The sequence below is a fragment of the Brienomyrus brachyistius genome, chromosome 8, assembly GCF_023856365.1.
Source record: "Brienomyrus brachyistius isolate T26 chromosome 8, BBRACH_0.4, whole genome shotgun sequence".
NCBI lineage: Eukaryota > Metazoa > Chordata > Actinopteri > Osteoglossiformes > Mormyridae > Brienomyrus > Brienomyrus brachyistius.
Window position 1 is genome coordinate 4483932 of NC_064540.1, and position 22669 is coordinate 4506600.

The following is a 22669-nucleotide window of genomic DNA, read 5'->3' on the forward strand; positions in this document are numbered from 1 at the left end:
CACGAGAGATGGTACTGCTAGCCATGAGAGGTACGCCTCAGAACCGAAGTCTCTGGAAAAAGCTTAGCCACCACCCCCCCAATCCCACCCACAGGGATAAAAAAATTGGATGCCTCAGTTTCCCCAACCCCCCACCCTCCCAACTCTGCCACCTCTATATTGGTGCTACAGCACTGCAGCAACCTGAGAAACAGGCATCCTGGATACCTTGGCACCCCATTGGTGTTGTGGCCCGAGAAAGAGGGCACAAGCCCCCCACCCGGCTGTGGGAACAGATGGATGGAGGATGGAGCCAGATGACAGCAATACTTGTGCCTGCCCAAGCAGACAGGAGTGTGGGCAGCCGGGGAAATCATTGTTTTCAGGTATGGCAGAGAAAGCATAGGGCATCCTTACCTGTTCTACATTGACCCTGGCTTCATTTTAGCCCCCGATCGCTTCCTTAATTTTTCCGAAGCCTCCCTCGGTGACGCCCCATTATCCTCGAGAACCACCCGATGCTGAAACAGTAAGTGGGCTAATGCATTCGCACATTGGCGCGGAAAGGTCTCCAAATCCGTGCTCGAGTCTGAGCGCCGCGAAACCAGCGACTCCGTTGACTCATCGCTCCCTTATCTCGGTGTTTCTCAGCCGCCTGCTGGGAGCAAAAATGTCTTGGAGGGAGCAAAAACGTGAAATGTCTGCCGGTCCCTGAGGACCAGTTTCAGAAGGACTGCCTTATCCGCATAAATGCAGATATTTTCCTTCTCCTCTGCGCACAGGAAAATATCGTTTACAGCTGTCCAGAAGTATGAGGTAACAAGCTTTAGATGCATTTACCCAAATTTGGGACATGACATGTCTGACTCAATGGTTCCAGGCAACGTAAGAGCTGTGAACTTAGATGTCATGATGCACTTGACCCAACATTGATTTGAGTTCTTTGTTACTTGTTCTGCATTAGCACTACGGACTTACATTATGGGCAACGCAATTTGACAGCTTCTGATTCCTACTTTGTGTAAGGGCCAGTAAATTAGATATTGCAATTGATGCTAGAAATTCTGACCTGAGCAAGTCAATGTATTTACAAGCTTCTGTTCTTCGAAAAGCCTTTTCTTTAAAGTTCCTCACTGGCCAGGCCATGGTCCGTGGTTTAATTGCCTTAAACCGTTTGCACATCTACAGCCAACTGAGTGAAGCTGACAGAAAGAATCTACTGAGCTTCCTATAGAGATTTTTTTTTCTCTCCCCAAACAAGCTTGTCCAACAACACAAACTGAAATTTCCACCACTGAAATTCACCATGAAAATATTCAAGACGAAAAATAGTGATGCTTCATTACATCAGTTGCTCAGTTTCATTATAAAAACATTGTACTGTAGCTTTGTTTTAAAAATTGAACAATAGAAGCTGAAGTTAAAAGAACCTGAAAGCTGAAAGCACTCGTAGGCTGAGAAATTCGGCATTCCTTGAAATCTGAATAAAAATACACCTTTAGAAGTCAACCGCGAACCGCATATACCGTCACATGTGACACTAAGAACCAGATGATATGCAGCCCCTGAACGTCTGTACATGTAAACCCACCAACTGCGGTACCAATCACAGGGAAATAGGAACGATCGGAGCTGTTCTTAACAGCGCATATTAAGTGGGCAACAAATACGCACGCTGTGAGCCAAGCACTATCAAATTATCCGAATCTGTCAAAAAGTGTTTCTCGGAAGCGTTTAATCCATTATCCTCGCACGAGTGTCACGGTGCCAGCCAGTTTCGTTGCTTTCATCCCTCGTTGTTTTGTCATATTCCGAGAAGTGGTCCCCGTTTCATACCCTCACATGAATTTGTTTTCAGCGACCACTTTTAAACTACAACAAATGAAAACATCAAAAGTGCCGTAACTGTTGGTTTTGAGTGGATCGCCTCTCATATTTTGCAATGAGGGTTTTCAAATAGTTTCCAAAAGACTCCGGAAGCACAAACTGCCATCAAGGTTTATTGACAACCAGAAACAAACAAGTCACCCCTGGAATACTTAACTATGTATATCTCCCCTATAAATGTTTTTTTTTTCTTGGATAGAAGATTGATAAGGGGATAGAAGAAGATTATAGCTACGTGCGCAAGCTTTCGTTTCACACTCGAAATGAGACTTTCGACGATATGAAATGGAATCCTCACGAAACAAACCGTGTGATTTGTTGTGCAGTGACTGTCGTAACAGGACGCGGTGGCTCCGAGTTCCAAGTGTTACTTCGGGCCAAAATGTCATTGAAGTCCAATTATAGTTGCCATTATTGGACTGAGAGAGTAATCTGCCATGAGTGATAGGCAATTGAGCCAGCTCTCCTCACCACCCTATCCCACCACACACCGTTTTTTAGTGATGCTATCTTCCCTCCTTAATCTAATATGCTTTTGCAGTTAAGACGGAAACACTTAAGCATCTCTGTGTGCGAGTCACATGTGCAGGAGAACAGTCTGTGCATCAACCAGTAATCATATAGATATGATGCAGTGTATATTCTTCAGGGACATGGAGGTGCAGTTAATGGACATTGAGCATTTCATGGTGTGGTGTTGATCTCAGGAGATGGATTCAGAGTAAATGCGACAGGGAACTTCTGCACCACTGCGATTCATATCTCAAAAGAACCACTTAGCCCAGGACTAAAGAATTGAGTGACTTTGAGAAATTATGTTGCATCGATGTCTTAGGATGTATTTTTTCCATATTAATTGAGTTCGGCAGCGCTGGAATAATGGAGAGGACTAAATTACTATTTGTAGTAAATACCCTTTAAAGCAATTATGTTCTGCGAATTCAGTGAAATTGTACTATTCACACCTTTTAGCTGTGAAGTTTAATCATGTTACTGGGAGCTACAGTTCATAAATAAAACATCACTAATTTCTGTTGATTTGATTTGTTTTATATTTAAATGGCTGATACCATTTTTCGTCTATCTGGAATGTAATAGTTATACCTCCAGTTCAACATGCAAATGATTAAATTTGTTGCTGCAAAAGTAATGTATCTTGTAACACTATCCTTTGCAAGGCCTTAATGTTCATGCTACTTACTGGATTTCCACCCACACATCCGTCCTCTATCCTGGAGCCTATCCCAGGCAGCACTGAGCAAACAGCAGGGTTACACCCTGCATGGGATGCCAGTCCGACACAGGTACTCAAGGGATTTTTGTTTGAGCTTAATGACCATCATTTGCATTTGTAAAAACAGCAGTTAAATTTTGGCACACACATCTGAGCAGGTAAGGAGACTGTGCATCATTTCAACAAAACCATGAAACGGTGAACCGTGGAAACAACACAAATAAACACACACTTTATACACAGGATGAATGAAAGAATTCTTTTGACTGGCTGGACCTCAGTCATAGTAAGAAGTCTGAAGTGATGGGTCCTTTGTCATGATATTTTAAATGGACTCTCAATTACATTAACATTTGTAAACAGGATTGTGTCAGTATCTCTCTTCTGCCACAATTTGGTAAAAAAAAAACATACATATTATTATGGTTATTATTAATGTCTTCTAACTGTAACTTCAATAAGGTTTTGTACACAGACCTTTCATCTTTACTATTGGACAAAGACAAATGTTTGCTGCGACAATTAATATTTGCGAGCTGTCTTGGATTTCTGAAGGAGATGAAGCACCTGTAGACTGACAAAGCTACTTTAGGGAGAACATTCATGGAAGATGTTATAGATGGGGAAAAAAAGATAGATAGGCAGTGCAGAAAAATTGTTGTGGAAGCAATTACTCTAGAACATCACACAGGCTGGTGATTACCATGTTGTCTCTGCTTAGCACTTAGCCGTCGGTCTGTTTAAACAGCTGATTTATTTAGATGAACTGCAAGTGAAATCATTTGGTAACTGATTCTAAGGTCTGTGACTCCTGCAATCGTTCTCGTTCAGTGTATAGTGACCAATATTGAATTGATCAAACATAGGAATATCGCCAGTATATCTTCCTTTAAAATCTGCTGCGGCATTTATCCGCTCGTCCCATCATTCTTGAAAAGCCTATTTCCGTAAAAAGGGCAGGCGACATAATTACGTTACGAAGATTTCACTTCTCGTGCCAGTCTGGTGAAGTCTTTGGATGGTTTCGTTTGCTCTTTACACTTAGACCCATTTCATCTGCAGCAGTCATATTGCCACTAGACTGAAGCATTAGTAACTATAAGAAAAAATATTTACTGGCAATTTTGTCAAGATGATTTATTCTTGTTTGATATCCGTGTCATTATGTCCATTTGCATTGCTGTGCAGAAGAGCATCCGTTAAATGAATATGCATGCTGTAAAAATGCAACTTCCAAAAGGGATTTATTTTTATATTTACTATTAAAGTTGTTGTCCTGTTTACTCTGTGAGATGTTAATTGTTACGTGAATGAGTCTAATCACCCTCCGAACATAAAGTGATGTGTGGAAGAGTTATAGTTATAAAACAGTCGCAGTAGACAATATACAATATGTTACGCAGTAGTGCAAATGTATAAGTAATTGTTACGTTAATCATACTGACCACATTTACCATGTATGTATTTGCAGTGATTAAATGACAATACGTCAATATGTTAATCATTAGTCAATGGAACACCCAAACATTAACAGTAATTCAATGTCATATAATTAAAATCTATATACATATCTCAACTAGAGTCTAGAAGTTGAGATAGATTCCAGTAAATTGAGCAAGGTGGGTGGATTTTACCTCGCGACCAAGGCGAACCAATAGAGCAGGAGAATTGTGTTTGTTGTACGTTTAAGCTCGGTTTGTTGGTGTTTTGTGACCAATCAGGACTTAGAAGTCCTTATAGGGAATTGGGAGTTATGGTTTATCAACTGGTTGCTTTTTGTGCTCTTGGGCAGTGTTGTTTGGGGTAGATTATCTTAGTCAACCAGCATTGATTGCAAACTCAACAGAGCAGAGCAGAGGGAATCTACCTGACTGGTCTGATGAGGTCCAGAGAGGGGGGCTGTTTGAGCAGATACAGTACTGTGCAAGTCTTAGGTATTCAAAAGAAAATGACATTTAAATGATCTCTGGTTTGCTGCAAAACTCTTTTATGTCTGTCGATGTGTGTCAGTTTATCCATTTCAAAACCTCTCCAATTATATTTGCAGCAACCATCCAATATAGCATATTATTTTTCCACTGGGCCACTTGCACATCTTGTTTGCCTAATCAATACCTCATTGACGTATTTAACTAACTATCAAACTAAGTAACTAATTGAGCTGGCGGTGTAACGTAACAAATACATGGAATGGCTGGGGTGCCCCTGAGGAGAGGTTTGGGAACTGAAACAGTGTTCATCTACCCATCCAACTAGATAGTAACTTTCTGAAGCAAAGCAGAAATTCTTGTTTTTAGTTTTACTGTCAATTTGCGTAATTTCTAATGTTAAATTGTGTTGTTGTTGGTTTTTTTTTTGTGAGCAACTTTACACTTGCTGCACAGATAAAAAGCTTTAAACATTTTCTTTAACTGCCTAAGACTTCTTCTGTGGGTCTCTACCTCCTTTCCAGATTATTTTTCCCCAGTGAACCTGCATAACTAAAGACCCGTGTCCACTATGAGATTCCTTGGCCAGCGGGGGTCATGTAGCAGTTAAGTGTTTTAAACAAATATTGTCAATTCAAGTGCCCAGTGCTGCCACACTCTCATACCCTTCAATGGTGTTAATATTCCATTCTGCCGCTCTGTGTTCCATGAGCGCTAGTAACATCACACTTCCGGTCATTGAATGTCCCTAACAGCTCCCTTCTTTGTTGGAAGACATTGTGTAGCTCTTGCTCCAGTCCTGCTTACACTTATAACCTGGCCACTGACTGAATTCGCAGCTTAGCTGCACTTACGTCTAGTCGACTGCTTGACAGATGTATGTTTGTGTGATATCTGCATCACTTTTACATCGCCTTTGGAAAAATCTTCTGATAAATAAAATACATGTAATATATTCCGGTTCTGTATGTTATCAGTACTATACTACTTCTGTACTATTTGCAATGCAATGCACTGACTATTTATTGCATATTTGTGTTTTGTCTGCTCTCTTACTGCAGTGTCCTGTATTGCGCTGCTGCCTGTCCTGTTGTCCCCATACACCTGTCCCCAATCCTGCAACTGTGGCATAAGAATTTCACTCTGCTCCAATAAAAGTTCAGACTTGAACCGTGAACATAGCTTGAATAGCCCCGGTAACACGCCCAGTCGTAATATGCTCTGAATAAAAGTGTCAGCTAAGCAATTAGTTTGAAGCGCAAACTTCCGGAAGATTCATGTTGAGTTTTAAACTTGAGACCGGAGACTTTTGAGCTCTCACCCAGCTTTATGGTTTCAGCTGCTCTTGTTTTAAATCACGTTTAAAAAATGTGAGTTTGTTCCACCATGATATACGGGAAGTGACAACGCACTGTCAGTCCAGGTCATGTGGCGTAAAATATGAGGGGTGTCAAATGTCAGCCATAAGGACCAAAGCAGAGGCAGCCCAGTCAGGAAGGGTGTTCACTGTCCTCTTCCAGATGGTTATCCAGTAGAGGGTCACAGGGAGTCTATCCCAGGCAGCACTGGGCACAAGGCAGGGAGACACAGTGGGTAATTAGCAACACCTATTAATCTAACTGACTGCCTGCATTTGGAGGAGGCAAACAGATGTACCAAGAGGGACAACACACACAAGCACCAGACACACACAGCAGGGGAGGGATCTGAACCCTAACACCTGCAGGTGCACGGTGACAGCAATGGTCACTGAGCCACCCGTAATGCTTCACTTTTACTATCCGTGGAAACACAATCCATCCAACCATCCATCCCCTCATCCATTATACATCATGCACCATGCAGCCTATCCTATTTAATAACCAAGCATGAGGTCTGTACTACCTTTTGAAAGGAGACATTTTGGTTACCATGACACCGCACAGATATTTGATATGGGCAGTATAGAACATGTCCACTGCGTTGATTGTCTTTTCCAGAGAGCGCTTTGCTATCATGACAGTTATAGCCCCAACCGCTCACTATATTGTATGGGTTTCACTCCGGTGAGAAAATTGCGTCAGGGTGAGTGAGGGCAGACAGCTGTCCATTAAGCACCAGTGAGGTGTGAGTCAGCACCGCGGACAACAGCGGCGTGCCTCACCCATAGCCCAGCCATGCTACCTCTCTAAGGAACTGGCGGGGGGGAAGTTGCACGCGCGGCTAGCCGTTAGCATTGGTCTTACGGGCTGAGGGGCAGTTAAGACAGTACTACGTATTTTGCATTCCTCAGCAAATACGCTAGATGCCATCTGGAAGGATGGATCAGCTGGGTGCACAGTAGCGCCACCTACAGGAGGGCACCTCCTATTTCTACCTAGCATGGTAATCCTGCTTGGTATCAACTTCTTGTCAATATATCGACCCATTAAATCATGTACGTTTCCTTGCTCTTGTCCTGAATACCTCGGAAATTGTCCTTGCGTGACCTCAAAGAGTTCTGTACTTGTGATCCATATTGTGGAATCACCTAGCTGTTTTTGGCATTACTTTTTTAAAAATTAAAAATTTGGCAGTAATGCTTATAAACAATCAAAGAATGTTTACAAATATCATACTTTGGATGATTAAGTAACTGGAGCAACAGCTGACGAAAGTTCTGCAATCTCAAAAAAAAATTGGAAGTGTTTCCACAATTTGGGGCCTTAGTGTACGCATTCTGGGAATCCCGGAGTCCAGTTTCCGGCACTCATGAATCACCCAGCAGGACAGTCGGGGAGCGTCTCCCTCCAGCGGTAAAGCCTGGCCATCTCCTTTAATTGGAGTATGATCTTGAGCAGGAAACAGGTACCTGGATCCCCCTTGGAGCCAGGAGGTGAGAAGAAGTGAACAGAAAATTGAGTCATGGGTTCCGCCCCACTGCCTCCGTTACTGGATCACTGCACAGAGGCCCAGATACATTCGGGAATATCAACCCATTAGCCAACGTTTGCCATAATTGGAACATATACCCCGTAATAAGATGACCAATCTATCGAGTCACAGTGTCCCCGTTCTTCAAATCTGTCACCAGCATTTCAGCCAATTTTCGGGTTAATAAATACATATTAAAGAACTATTTCTTCAAGCGTCTGAGACAGAGGTATGTGGGTTACAGTTACAGCAATTTTATACTCACCCTGAAGCGTACGATATATGTATTTTTAAGAAAAATGGGCAAAAGCCTTTTTTTACAGTTATTTCTCATTCATTAGAGGCAGCTACTGTAACTAGTGAAAAAAGTGAACCCGATAGTATATTAATAAAAGCATCTGTTTCGAGTGTACTGTATTCACTTATTCATCTTCTGCAGTCAGTTGATTATACAAAAAATAGGCAGTTTTATTATACATGGCTATAACATTCTTCCATGGATTATGGTGATTATGTTTTACAAAAGTGCGGTAAGAGTATTTAGGGTATGGAAATTGTTTGTAAATTATTAAAACAAGACATACATTTGATTGGGGCAGCATGTCAGCTCAGTGAGTAACTGCTGCTTCACTGCAGGGTTGCCAGTGTTTCCCCGGCTTGTGTCGAGTTTTTAATCTGGATTTTCACACCGGCTGCCTGAATTTCCATAATCTGAAAGTATGCTGCTCGGGTGAACTTTGAACTGAAACAATGACCGGATGAACGGCTACTGAAAGCACTTTTAATGAACAAGCTGGTTGTTGGTTACCCCTGTGCCCAGTGCGCCATCTGGAGTCACAGGACAATTTTCACAGCCTGGTGCAGTCGGGATATTATACTGTATTAAGATTACAGAGAGAGATGACAACCCGGAACTCAAAATTGGCTCAGTTACATCAATGCAAAACCTTAAACCCTGACAAAATGCCTAAGCACCTGTTCACACGGAAGTTCATGAATCCCTGGGTATCAACCCCTAACCTGTAATTGGGGGAGGGGGGAGATCAGAGCCCTTTTGGGAAACCCCTTCTTAAACTGTCTTAGCACTAAATTGCTAAAGTCCTTTAGAAGAAAAAGACTCTTAAAGCAGCGGACTTTCCTGCCCTACCTCCTTCAACAAGAAATTTGCGTTAATTCAATAACTGAGCTTGTGTAATATACCAGCCAGTTTCCAATAACCCTAATTGGCCAAGAGGCTACAGAAAGTGGACGGACAGTTTATAAAATGCCAATTATACTGTTCAAAAATATGGCCAGGCTCAGCTGTGTTGAGCGTTATTACTTTAGCGGTCCAACCCAGTATTTAGCAGTTGCTTCTACATGAGGGAGAGCGTGACCATTGTGGAAAAAATGGGGCAGAATATTAATGTTATTACGTGACTTGGAGCCGATTCTGCTATCGATGTGCATTTATTTAAGGTCGATCTCAATGTATTTGTGCATGAGGTACTACTAGGGAAGTAGGGTAAATATTTTTACTGCCTGTAGCGCAGCTAATCAATTATCGCATCAAGACAGTGTGATACTGCGCCTCCTGGTGGATGAACCAGGCAAAAACATGTCCATCTACGGCTTTTTCTGAAATTGGCCAAATTGCCTACTTAAATGTTACATCTAAATCATCCTGCATCCCTGTGTATTTGTGTTTGTGTTTTTTTTTTTTCAGAAAAGACAATGATTTTGAGTTTATTTGAACAGAAATGTTATTTTTCTTAAAAATGTAACATTTGTGTGGCAAAATGAATGAATCACTCTTGATTTAAGCTTCTGCATTGTACTTCTTGCTATAGACATACACATTCCCAGGTACAGAGCTTGACTGCAATTAAAAGCCGGCCTTGATCTCTGGGGTCCCCCACAGTAAAATGGTTTGGGGGTGGGGGGGTCAGAGGGGATGATCAAGGTGTTGATCACTGTTGCTGAGCGATATTTTTTTTTGACATACCCACACACCAAGAAAACTCCCAGTATGGCAGATGAGCAGATCCAGTCTTGCCCGTGTGCAACTGCAAGTAAATATATGTGAGCCTGGTGGAATTACCTGATATTCTGCATTAATTGTTCCTAAAATGTGATCAGATCTTCATCTGAGTTACAGTAATAAACAATCTGTTTCAAGCAGTGACACATATTATTGTATCGCTCTTGCACATACTGAATACATCATTCAGTCTTTCACGGTGTAGGTTGGTCAAAGTATACGCAACCAGGCCAATGACTTGAACAAAAGCTAAATGGAGTCAGCAGTTAGCAAACTCAGTCAGTGAAGTGAGATCAGAGGTCTGGCTTACAGCTACTTTGACTTATAAAAGCACTGAAAGGTTCTGAGTTTGCGGTGAGTGAAACGTGCACCCAGGTATCCCTGCTGCTGGACAGGGAGGCGTGTTTCTGGGAATATCTAATACGAACATCTCATCTCAGTGATGATAATACCTCCGATACACTTTGTGTTGTATTGATGCTACCAGCATGGCATGTCATTTACTATGTCTGCCTTTATATTTCTGCAGTGTAAAAATTAGATCTTGGCATGATTTATTGGGATGATTTATGTATTCACTTCCCCCAAACTAAATACAGTACAAGGAAGCCTCCGAATAAGGGATCCCGGTGAAAAATGAGCCGTTATCGGAGGTATTTTATGTCGGTGGAGGACTTATGGAACTGTACTTATCTGATTTTATAGGTCCATATGCTGGGAGTCGATTAAATGACCATTTCAGATTGTACATTTATGTGATTAATCTACGATGAATTCCCTTGTGTGCAAAGCCTTGATTATTTTCTGATTAATGTCCTTCAACTAGAGAGATGAAATAGCAGAGGACATACTGGGACATAAAGGTAAGTTTTAAGCAAACAATGACGGGAAAGAGCAAATCCCAGCTGCCTTTCGTGTCGGTCTCAGGTTAAAAAGAACCTGAGTGATTCAAGTGCACATGCTGTAATTCAGAAGCATATTATTTGAATTTAATTACCCTAAAAATTACATGACGGGAAGCGCACAACAATTAACTTGACAATTAACTTATTCAGAAATGACTTGTCCGGAATTGAGAGCTCAGCATTTATTAATTGCAAGATGAAATACAACCAAAACGTTATGATCATTTTTTTTTCTTTGAAAAGTGTCTTTTTTGTGTCTTGCTTTTCCATTGCTTCACTATGTAATTGCTGCACATTTCTACAAGCCGTACCCTGTGAATTGAGCACTATCATTGCAAGCGGATTTTGTGATTTTCCCAAAATATGGCGATCTCAATCCTTCAGTTTAATCCCCACCCCACCATAAAGAAAAATATATATTATTATTACTAGTCATTTTTAATATTGGTTCCCATATTCTGTTTCCTTGATCTTGGAAATTACATTAAAGCTCACTAAGGTTTAATTTTGAAGTATAACAGAGAGTATATCACTTTATGGATGTAAATGATTATATATCTTCTGTTATACTGCCCAAAGCATTTAATATGTCTCTAAGAGAAATCTAATAATGTCTCTGATAATGCCCGGAACTCAAATGATGAGATGTCATCCCATATTGGAAGACGTTTACCTCCAGGGTTGTGGGTGGGACTCCTTCTCTGGCTCTGTGCGTGACCATGTGTGTGGAGTTTGCGTGTTGTTCCCATGTTCAGGTAGAGGTCTGCAGTGTGAGGCCTCAAGATCTATGTCTTCACATGTCTTAGGACTGGTTGTGACTAGCTCACCAGGTAAGGGGACTGGCTGTGGAGATAATTATATCAATAAACCCGATTTAGGGCAAAAATCAGATTATCACCCAGCTTTGGAATGCGAACATGCCTGCTACCTGGACTTCAAACACCAGAGGAATTGTTTTACTGCTAAGGGAGGGCGGGGCGTAACCTAACACAGGGTTAAATGTAACTCTGGCCTTTTACATCGTACCACCTGGTCGAGCAGGAAATGCATCTAACACAAGGAAGGTGGACCATGGATGGGAGAACTATGACAGAAAATAAACACAAAAAACCCCCAAAAGTACAAACACTGAGGACAAAAGTCCAAGAAAACCCGGAGCAGGTGAGGCTGTGATTTTCCAGCCTCGAACCCATGACCCCCAGCCGCACACTCAGCCCACAATGCTGCATGGAAATCTGGGCAACAGGGAAAACGTACTAGGGAAGGCTAGGAACTAAGGCAGGGGCAGGGGGAGGCAGAATAGCCAGCAATGCCTGCTGGCCAAATGTGAAAGGACCATAGAGGTGAGGGCCGGACTGTACAGACCCTGACAGAGCCGTACCGGTTTATGTAAATAAAAGAATAGACTTTGATAGGGCTGTCAAATTGCTCCTCCTATCAGCCTGACATTTTCATTCCAGCCCAATTGTACTGTATATTTCGATTGATTCAGTTAATTAATTGTTAATTATAAATTCTGTCATTTCAATGTCTGATTTTTCTATTTAAAAACGCCCTGATGAAGCATACAGAGAAAATGCTAAAATTCAGATATGCCTTTTTTATTTTGCACTATCCATTCGTAGAAATGATGAATAAGCATATTAAGTAATTAAAAGATGTTGGTGCACATAAATCTAGCCATGTCACTCTTCAAGATCTGCATTTGTTTTCATATAATAGAATAAAAAAAAACAGATGTTTCCATTAAATTAAGTTACTGTTTCTTTAAATTAAAGCAATTGCTTCAGATTCTGTCAGGTGCTTTGTAATGCACTGTGTTGTGTTCTATTTCATTGTATCGATCTCTTGGAACTGAGCATTAAGAATGAGAACGACGAACTGATGGTGGGTAATGTCAGATGACAACTGCCCCCAGCATAAATAAATAAAGCTGCATATTAAATTTTAAATATACACTCTGTAAAACTGTGTGCCCTGTGCATTTTTAGAGGCATCTGCGGGCTACTTTTCCTATTATCAGTATCTTCTGGTGGAGAGGTGCTCCAGACACCTTAATGGTTTCTTCTGACGGGGGAAATTTGTCAAGACCAAACTTTGGCTGGTACTATGCAAAGATTTGTGAGAAATCTGACAACTTGCCTGAGATGTCTTCAGCTGCTATCATCATTATTATTTTCAGTTCACTAGATGTTCTGTCAAAGAGCTAAAGTATCACTAGCTTCAAGTTCCACTCGAGAGAGCGAGGCACAGTATACTTCCAGTCATACTATCCTCCCGATCTCCTGCCGTCACCCCACAAACACTCACACATCTACCTTAGTGTCTGGGGTTTCAAACCTTCCACTAGACTGGATGCAGGTAACCTTACCAGTCCTGGGTTCCTGGTTATGATCTTCATCTGATGCTCCTCCAAGGTGTCCTGCAGCTTCTCACATTCTCCTAATGCATTCCTCCACTGGAACAACCAAACATCTAGCTCGAAAAGAAAGCTCTCAGGGACTGAACCATGGAATTTGAGACCGTTTCAAATTATTTAGCAAACCATTCTGTGATTATGTGCTTTATGATATGTGTAGTATTGTGGAGAAAGTCTTAGAACACCAAAGAGAATTGTTTACAGTTATTTGTCTGAGCCATAAGATAAATTCACTCAGATAAAACACGATCTAACATATATAACGTACAAATGAACTGTGATACAATAAAAAAATAACATTTTCATCAGTTCTCAATTAATTTAACTTGTTGCATATTTAGGAAGACAGAACTTTGGTTCCGAAACTGCTTCTCCGACACTCCTCAGCCGTGTGTTAAATCTCACCACCAGCTCACTTAATTACCATGATTAGTTAACTTCTTGAAGTATTGATTGGTCAAACAAGTTGCGCTAGTGGTCGAGTTCAATAAAAACATGGGCAAACTGGATGGTAACAGAAAATACTGTAGCGATTCAAGAAAAAGCTACGCTGATATATTTTGGCAGATGTAAAATAGTTTCACACCAACATACAGTAAACACAGTTTTCTGTATATAGTCGCATTTCAGAACACATATGAATACTTTATCAGAAGCTGTTTATACATTACCCAGTGATGGAGATGCGTCTTGCTCAGGGACCGTCAAGATACACATAGTTGAACTTCACACAATCACCCTACAATAGTATCAAGATTTCATAATTTATCATTATTGGTGCAATGATATGAAAAGGATTTTAATGATCTTATTTGCCTGTGTTCTATATCCTCTGTTAAATTAAGGCAAAATGATTCCAGTGCCTAATAATCTGTTTAGTCCCAGTTTTAAGAATGTATGCTACGGTAATTCTTACTTTGGAGGATACTTGCACTAATTGAGGATAATTGTACTAATCATTTTATAATTATCACAGAGATCTAAATATGCAATTACTTTACTGAAATCTACCACACGCACAAGGACTGAGCTAAGTGAGCCACTTAAACGTGTGCAGAATCGGCCACGTTGTGTCACTCAGAGGACACCAAATCAGGGTTTGTTATTAGCTAAAACATCAGTGATTATAATCAGTGAAGTTATTTTCAAAGCTTTCGAACTGGCCGCTGGTTCACACGCCCGGGCAGTGAAATGAATATGGATGTGAGACTATTCGGCACTCTGTTGTCATTTATACGATACCACGGAATTGATTACGCACACATTTTAATGAGGCATGCCAAAACACAAATTTATAATAATGAAGCAGAGGGAGTGACTGTGAATAACCGTATACAGCAAGAAGCAACAGTGTAGCTATTTGAGGAGATTTCAAAGAAGAATGTAAATCTGGTATTTTAGCATTTAAATTAAGACATTTTTTTGTATGTTTGTACCGGCAGACTCCAGCACAGTGGAGCTGTTAACTTAATCTGATTCACCACCATGTTTCCCCCTCTTAAGGCAGAACCCAGAATCCTTCAGATAAGCCTGGAACAGCGAGATCCCAGACTTCCTACTTCGCAGCGATTCCACCTTCCCGCCTCGTTTCACTCCATTCCGGCCCGAACGCCGTGGACAGAGACACATTAACAGGGTCATTCCGCTTTCAGCGGCCCTCCTACTGTACGGTGGTGTAGTTAAAATACCAAAATACCACAGCTGAGGCTCTCAACAGGAAGTGGGGGAGGAATTGGTAAAAAAAAAAATAAAAATCACCAGGGGGGGCAAGGGGATTAAAAATTACATTGAGCAAGATTCGTTGAAGTCCCTTACTAGTGGCACTGTAGCCCCTAGGCTTGAGGCTGGGTGAACCTGTGAATTTAAGCTTCCCTGACTATGGAGGTTGTTCTCTTTTTGGAGGGAGACGCGTGACTCCGGTATGTTCTTCCTGCTTTTTATGATCCACCTACCTCCACTACCTTTCGCCATGGAATGCAACGAGGGGTGAAGCATCTGACATGAAATACCTTTAGTGATACAGAGAATATCAAGAGCTCTCTTGACATAACTAGGACTCCACTCGGCTCCTGCGACGAGGACTCCGGAAAGAGCACACAGCACTTTGTCAAACGTGATATTGATTGTCCATTAGAAGAAACTTGAATCATCTTAACTGAAGCATCACGACTTACTAAAAGTGTCTTTTTTGCAAGCATTAGCTTCAATTTATATTTATGATAATTGATTTTACAGCCAGCAGCCTGGGACAGCTTGCGAGACTTAAACATTTGAATGTTATGGTAATTACGCCAAATTGCAATGAAAATGCGACTTCACAATTAAGGCGCTTTTGTTATGCTTGACAATTTATATTCAATTTATCTTGCAGAAATATGATGTGCTTGAGAAAAACAACTTACCCTGATCTCTCATTATTATATATATACATATATTTATACTGATTTTGCTAAAGCTGGACTCTAATGCTGTCCTATTACATGTCATTCCACAGTGGCAAGTTTGTCATTATTTATCATAAACTTAACTCATGATTTCACCATATTTAGCTTTTGAAAGTTAGGGTTATTTCATTCACAAAGCATTGTGCTTAGGATTAATCCTACAGTACTCAGTGGTATTGGGTTTGGTAAAGTGGATAATTCAAGGAATTAACAAGATCAGGGACTTACAAAGAGCAGCCAAAGTGTTTTTGTTCATTTTAGGGCGATCTGCCTAGAATGGCCCCATTTGCAAATTCAACTGGGTTAAAAAAGCAATTTTAATTTGTTTTGGAGGAAATTCAGCTAATGGTGCCCAGCTTAGTGTGTCCCGCTCATCCATCTTGTTAAATGCTTTCCAGTCATTGCCCACCCACCATATTTCCTGCTCTTTGCTTCTTCCCACTTCCCTCTTACTCTGTCCAGTTCATCTCACTTCCTCTTCCGTGCATCTCACCCAGTGCTTCCTGTTCAGTCCTTCCCCCTCCGTGCATCTCACCCAGTGCTTCCTGTTCAGTCCTTCCCCCTCTGTGTATCTCACCCAGTGCTTCCTGTTCAGTCCTTCCCCCTCTGTGCATCTCACCCAGTGCTTCCTGTTCAGTCCTTCTCCCTCTGTGCATCTCACCCAGTGCTTCCTGTTCAGTCCTTCCCCCTCTGTGCATCTCACCCAGTGCTTCCTGTTCAGTCCTTCCCCCTCTGTGCATCTCACCCAGTGCTTCCTGTTCAGTCCTTCCCCCTCTGTGCATCTCACCCAGTGCTTCCTGTTCAGTCCTTCCCCCTCTGTGCATCTCACCCAGTGCTTCCTGTTCAGTCCTTCCCCCTCTGTGCATCTCACCCAGTGCTTCCTGTTCAGTCCTTCCCCCTCTGTGCATCTCACCCAGTGCTTCCTGTTCAGTCCTTCCCCCTCTGTGCATCTCACCCAGTGCTTCCTGTTCAGTCCTTCCCCCTCTGTGCATCTCACCCAGTGCTTCCTGTTCAGTCCTTCCCCCTCATGCATCTCGCTCAGTGCTTCCTGTTCAGTCCTTCCCCCTCTGTGCATCTCACCCAGTGCTTCCTGTTCAGTCCTTCCCCCTCTGTGCATCTCACCTAGTGCTTCCTGTTCAGTCCTTCCCCCTCTGTGCATCTCACCCAGTGCTTCCTGTTCAGTCCTTCCCCCTCTGTGCATCTCACCAAGTGCTTCCTGTTCAGTCCTTCCCCCTCTGTGCAGCTCACCCAGTGCTTCCTGTTCAGTCCTTCCCCCTCCGTGCATCTCACCCAGTGCTTCCTGTTCAGTCCTTCCCCCTCCGTGCATCTCATCCAGTGCTTCCTGTTCAGTCCTTCCCCCTCATGCATCTCGCTCAGTGCTTCCTGTTCAGTCCTTCCCCCTCTGTGCAGCTCACCCAGTGCTTCCTGTTCAGTCCTTCCCCCTCCGTGCATCTCACCCAGTGCTTCCTGTTCAGTCCTTCCCCCTCATGCATCTCGCTCAGTGCTTCCTGTTCAGTCCTTCCCCCTCTTTGCATCTCACCCAGTGCTTCCTGTTCAGTCCTTCCGCCTCGTGCACCTCGCTTAGTGCTTCCTGTTCAGTCCTTCCCCCTCTGTGCATCTCACCCAGTGCTTCCTGTTCAGTCCTTCCCCCTCCGTGCATCTCACCCAGTGCTTCCTGTTCAGTCCTTCCCCCTCCGTGCATCTCACCCAGTGCTTCCTGTTCAGTCCTTCCCCCTCATGTATCTCGCTCAGTGCTTCCTGTTCAGTCCTTCCCCCTCTGTGCATCTCACCCAGTGCTTCCTGTTCAGTCCTTCCCCCTCTGTGCATCTCACCCAGTGCTTCCTGTTCAGTCCTTCGCCCTCTGTGCATCTCACCCAGTGCTTCCTGTTCAGTCCTTCCCCCTCATGCATCTCGCTCAGTGCTTCCTGTTCAGTCCTTCCCCCTCTGTGCATCTCACCCAGTGCTTCCTGTTCAGTCCTTCCCCCTCATGCATCTCGCTCAGTGCTTCCTGTTCAGTCCTTCCGCCTCGTGCACCTCGCTCAGTGCTTCCTGTTCAGTCCTTCCCCCTCTGTGCATCTCACCCAGTGCTTCCTGTTCAGTCCTTCCGCCTCGTGCACCTCGCTCAGTGCTTCCTGTTCAGTCCTTCCCCCTCTGTGCATCTCACCCAGTGCTTCCTGTTCAGTCCTTCCCCCTCTGTGCACCTCGCTCAGTGCTTCCTGTTCAGTCCTTCCCCCTCTGTGCATCTCACCCAGTGCTTCCTGTTCAGTCCTTCCCCCTCATGCATCTCGCTCAGTGCTTCCTGTTCAGTCCTTCCGCCTCGTGCACCTCGCTCAGTGCTTCCTGTTCAGTCCTTCCCCCTCTGTGCATCTCACCCAGTGCTTCCTGTTCAGTCCTTCCCCCTCTGTGCATCTCACCCAGTGCTTCCTGTTCAGTCCTTCCCCCTCTGTGCATCTCACCCAGTGCTTCCTGTTCAGTCCTTCCCCCTCTGTGCATCTCACCCAGTGCTTCCTGTTCAGTCCTTCCCCCTCTGTGCATCTCACCCAGTGCTTCCTGTTCAGTCCTTCCCCCTCTGTGCATCTCACCCAGTGCTTCCTGTTCAGTCCTTCCCCCTCATGCATCTCGCTCAGTGCTTCCTGTTCAGTCCTTCCCCCTCTGTGCATCTCACCCAGTGCTTCCTGTTCAGTCCTTCCCCCTCTGTGCATCTCACCCAGTGCTTCCTGTTCAGTCCTTCCCCCTCATGCATCTCGCTCAGTGCTTCCTGTTCAGTCCTTCCCCCTCTGTGCATCTCACCCAGTGCTTCCTGTTCAGTCCTTCCCCCTCCGTGCATCTCACCCAGTGCTTCCTGTTCAGTCCTTCCCCCTCATGCATCTCGCTCAGTGCTTCCTGTTCAGTCCTTCCCCCTCTGTGCATCTCACCCAGTGCTTCCTGTTCAGTCCTTCCCCCTCTGTGCATCTCACCCAGTGCTTCCTGTTCAGTCCTTCCTCCTCTGTGCATCTCACCCAGTGCTTCCTGTTCAGTCCTTCCCCCTCATGCATCTCGCTCAGTGCTTCCTGTTCAGTCCTTCCCCCTCTGTGCATCTCACCCAGTGCTTCCTGTTCAGTCCTTCCCCCTCTGTGCATCTCACCCAGTGCTTCCTGTTCAGTCCTTCCCCCTCTGTGCATCTCACCCAGTGCTTCCTGTTCAGTCCTTCCCCCTCTGTGCATCTCACCCAGTGCTTCCTGTTCAGTCCTTCCCCCTCTGTGCATCTCACCCAGTGCTTCCTGTTCAGTCCTTCCCCCTCTGTGCATCTCACCCAGTGCTTCCTGTTCAGTCCTTCCCCCTCTGTGCATCTCACCCAGTGCTTCCTGTTCAGTCCTTCCCCCTCATGCATCTCGCTCAGTGCTTCCTGTTCAGTCCTTCCCCCTCTGTGCATCTCACCCAGTGCTTCCTGTTCAGTCCTTCCCCCTCTGTGCATCTCACCTAGTGCTTCCTGTTCAGTCCTTCCCCCTCTGTGCATCTCACCCAGTGCTTCCTGTTCAGTCCTTCCCCCTCTGTGCATCTCACCAAGTGCTTCCTGTTCAGTCCTTCCCCCTCTGTGCAGCTCACCCAGTGCTTCCTGTTCAGTCCTTCCCCCTCCGTGCATCTCACCCAGTGCTTCCTGTTCAGTCCTTCCCCCTCCGTGCATCTCATCCAGTGCTTCCTGTTCAGTCCTTCCCCCTCATGCATCTCGCTCAGTGCTTCCTGTTCAGTCCTTCCCCCTCTGTGCAGCTCACCCAGTGCTTCCTGTTCAGTCCTTCCCCCTCCGTGCATCTCACCCAGTGCTTCCTGTTCAGTCCTTCCCCCTCATGCATCTCGCTCAGTGCTTCCTGTTCAGTCCTTCCCCCTCTTTGCATCTCACCCAGTGCTTCCTGTTCAGTCCTTCCGCCTCGTGCACCTCGCTTAGTGCTTCCTGTTCAGTCCTTCCCCCTCTGTGCATCTCACCCAGTGCTTCCTGTTCAGTCCTTCCCCCTCCGTGCATCTCACCCAGTGCTTCCTGTTCAGTCCTTCCCCCTCCGTGCATCTCACCCAGTGCTTCCTGTTCAGTCCTTCCCCCTCATGCATCTCGCTCAGTGCTTCCTGTTCAGTCCTTCCCCCTCTGTGCATCTCACCCAGTGCTTCCTGTTCAGTCCTTCCCCCTCTGTGCATCTCACCCAGTGCTTCCTGTTCAGTCCTTCCCCCTCTGTGCATCTCACCCAGTGCTTCCTGTTCAGTCCTTCCCCCTCATGCATCTCGCTCAGTGCTTCCTGTTCAGTCCTTCCCCCTCTGTGCATCTCACCCAGTGCTTCCTGTTCAGTCCTTCCCCCTCATGCATCTCGCTCAGTGCTTCCTGTTCAGTCCTTCCGCCTCGTGCACCTCGCTCAGTGCTTCCTGTTCAGTCCTTCCCCCTCTGTGCATCTCACCCAGTGCTTCCTGTTCAGTCCTTCCGCCTCGTGCACCTCGCTCAGTGCTTCCTGTTCAGTCCTTCCCCCTCTGTGCATCTCACCCAGTGCTTCCTGTTCAGTCCTTCCCCCTCTGTGCACCTCGCTCAGTGCTTCCTGTTCAGTCCTTCCCCCTCTGTGCATCTCACCCAGTGCTTCCTGTTCAGTCCTTCCCCCTCATGCATCTCGCTCAGTGCTTCCTGTTCAGTCCTTCCGCCTCGTGCACCTCGCTCAGTGCTTCCTGTTCAGTCCTTCCCCCTCTGTGCATCTCACCCAGTGCTTCCTGTTCAGTCCTTCCCCCTCTGTGCATCTCACCCAGTGCTTCCTGTTCAGTCCTTCCCCCTCTGTGCATCTCACCCAGTGCTTCCTGTTCAGTCCTTCCCCCTCTGTGCATCTCACCCAGTGCTTCCTGTTCAGTCCTTCCCCCTCTGTGCATCTCACCCAGTGCTTCCTGTTCAGTCCTTCCCCCTCTGTGCATCTCACCCAGTGCTTCCTGTTCAGTCCTTCCCCCTCATGCATCTCGCTCAGTGCTTCCTGTTCAGTCCTTCCCCCTCTGTGCATCTCACCCAGTGCTTCCTGTTCAGTCCTTCCCCCTCTGTGCATCTCACCCAGTGCTTCCTGTTCAGTCCTTCCCCCTCATGCATCTCGCTCAGTGCTTCCTGTTCAGTCCTTCCCCCTCTGTGCATCTCACCCAGTGCTTCCTGTTCAGTCCTTCCCCCTCCGTGCATCTCACCCAGTGCTTCCTGTTCAGTCCTTCCCCCTCATGCATCTCGCTCAGTGCTTCCTGTTCAGTCCTTCCCCCTCTGTGCATCTCACCCAGTGCTTCCTGTTCAGTCCTTCCCCCTCTGTGCATCTCACCCAGTGCTTCCTGTTCAGTCCTTCCTCCTCTGTGCATCTCACCCAGTGCTTCCTGTTCAGTCCTTCCCCCTCATGCATCTCGCTCAGTGCTTCCTGTTCAGTCCTTCCCCCTCTGTGCATCTCACCCAGTGCTTCCTGTTCAGTCCTTCCCCCTCTGTGCATCTCACCCAGTGCTTCCTGTTCAGTCCTTCCCCCTCTGTGCATCTCACCTAGTGCTTCCTGTTCAGTCCTTCCGCCTCGTGCACCTCGCTCAGTGCTTCCTGCTCAGTCCTTCCCCGTCTGTTCATTCCATCCCTCTCCTTGCTTCCTGTTCTTTCTTTCGTTATTCTTGCTTCCTCCTCAGTGACTCCCCATTTAGTCCTTCCAGCTCAGCACTTCCTGCTCAGTGTTGCCTTGTTCCGTCGTTCCCGCTCCATCCTCTCCGCTCCTTGTCCCTGCTTGACCGAGACTTGGCAGAAACTGTCAGCTCGCCGCAACCCGCCAGTCCATCATCCGCCCACCCTCACCAGACACACTCAAGCATGTATCCTGAAAGGTAAAACTGGGAGAACATGGGCCTTAAAAGGTCATCACCCGAAGGAGGAGTGAATCCTGAGAGCAGGTCGCTGTTGTGTCGGATCGGGGCTTTCCGTGTCCTCGAGCATGCAACTGTCATGAATTACCAGCCAGCACAGCCTTGCCTGTCTGAACAACCTGTGCGACAGATCAGGTATTACGCCACCATTCATCAGATTGGCCCACGAATGTAAAGGAAGTACCTGAGCAAGAAGATAATACCCCAACTCTTAGGATGAATGTAATGCAACCTCAGCATCATAAACCACAGAATAAAGTACCTGTGAAAACTATTCTGTGATGATTTATTTCTCCTAAAAGGGTTTAATTGAACAATACCAATTAAGCATTAATTTATTGATAGAGCTATTTAATCAATTAGTTTGCATCTATTTAATTAGCACTTCCTGTGGTCTGTGACTAAATAATCCCTCATAATAAAAATGTAATAGGAAAGATACTTATACAGACTCTTGGAATCTCGAAATATGACAGTTATGTCAGGAATGATCTTGCGCCGCGAACCTTCACAGGATTTTCAGAAAATGCCTCTTCATTAGTATTATACGTCGTTCTGTCTTGCAACCACTCATGCATAAACCAGGGGACAAAGATCCAGAAGATATCAAGCCTTTAATGGCTGCGGCTTTTGACTTAGGTTGGTTTTATTATGGAATTATTCGGAAACCCTTTTAAAGAGACGTCCTTCTCATACTTGGCATTCGGTCGCTAAACGCGTTAACAGCACTTCACCCAGGGTCTGCGAATGCACATGGGAATGAAGAGCTTCTGGTGACTTCCTGCTCTACCACATCAGTGAGTCAACAGGGATGCCCACGGTCAGCTGGCCTCCCCGAGGGCTCCGGGCGGAATCGGGCGGCAAAATGGGAAGAAGCGGGAGGCTGACGACGCTCCAGCTGCAACATGGGTGACCTGCGGAAAACCCTCACCCACACTGCGGAAATACAACCAAATGCTGACACAACATTAACCTTAACCTGCTTGTTAATTCTCCGGACCATACCGGGGCAGTGTGCGTTACAGTGGGTTAGGATGCTGTGTTTGTTATCAGAAGGTTGCATGTTCAAATCCCATAGCCTACAGCGGGAATT

At 45.1% G+C, this 22669-nt stretch overlaps 1 long non-coding RNA gene across 1 annotated transcript in view; it reads left to right on the forward strand.

The window, feature by feature from the left end:
• The window catches only part of LOC125747984 (uncharacterized), a 300948-nt gene that overhangs the window by 19613 nt on the left and 258666 nt on the right, over nt 1-22669 (forward strand). The gene's annotated exons all lie outside the window — the stretch shown is intronic.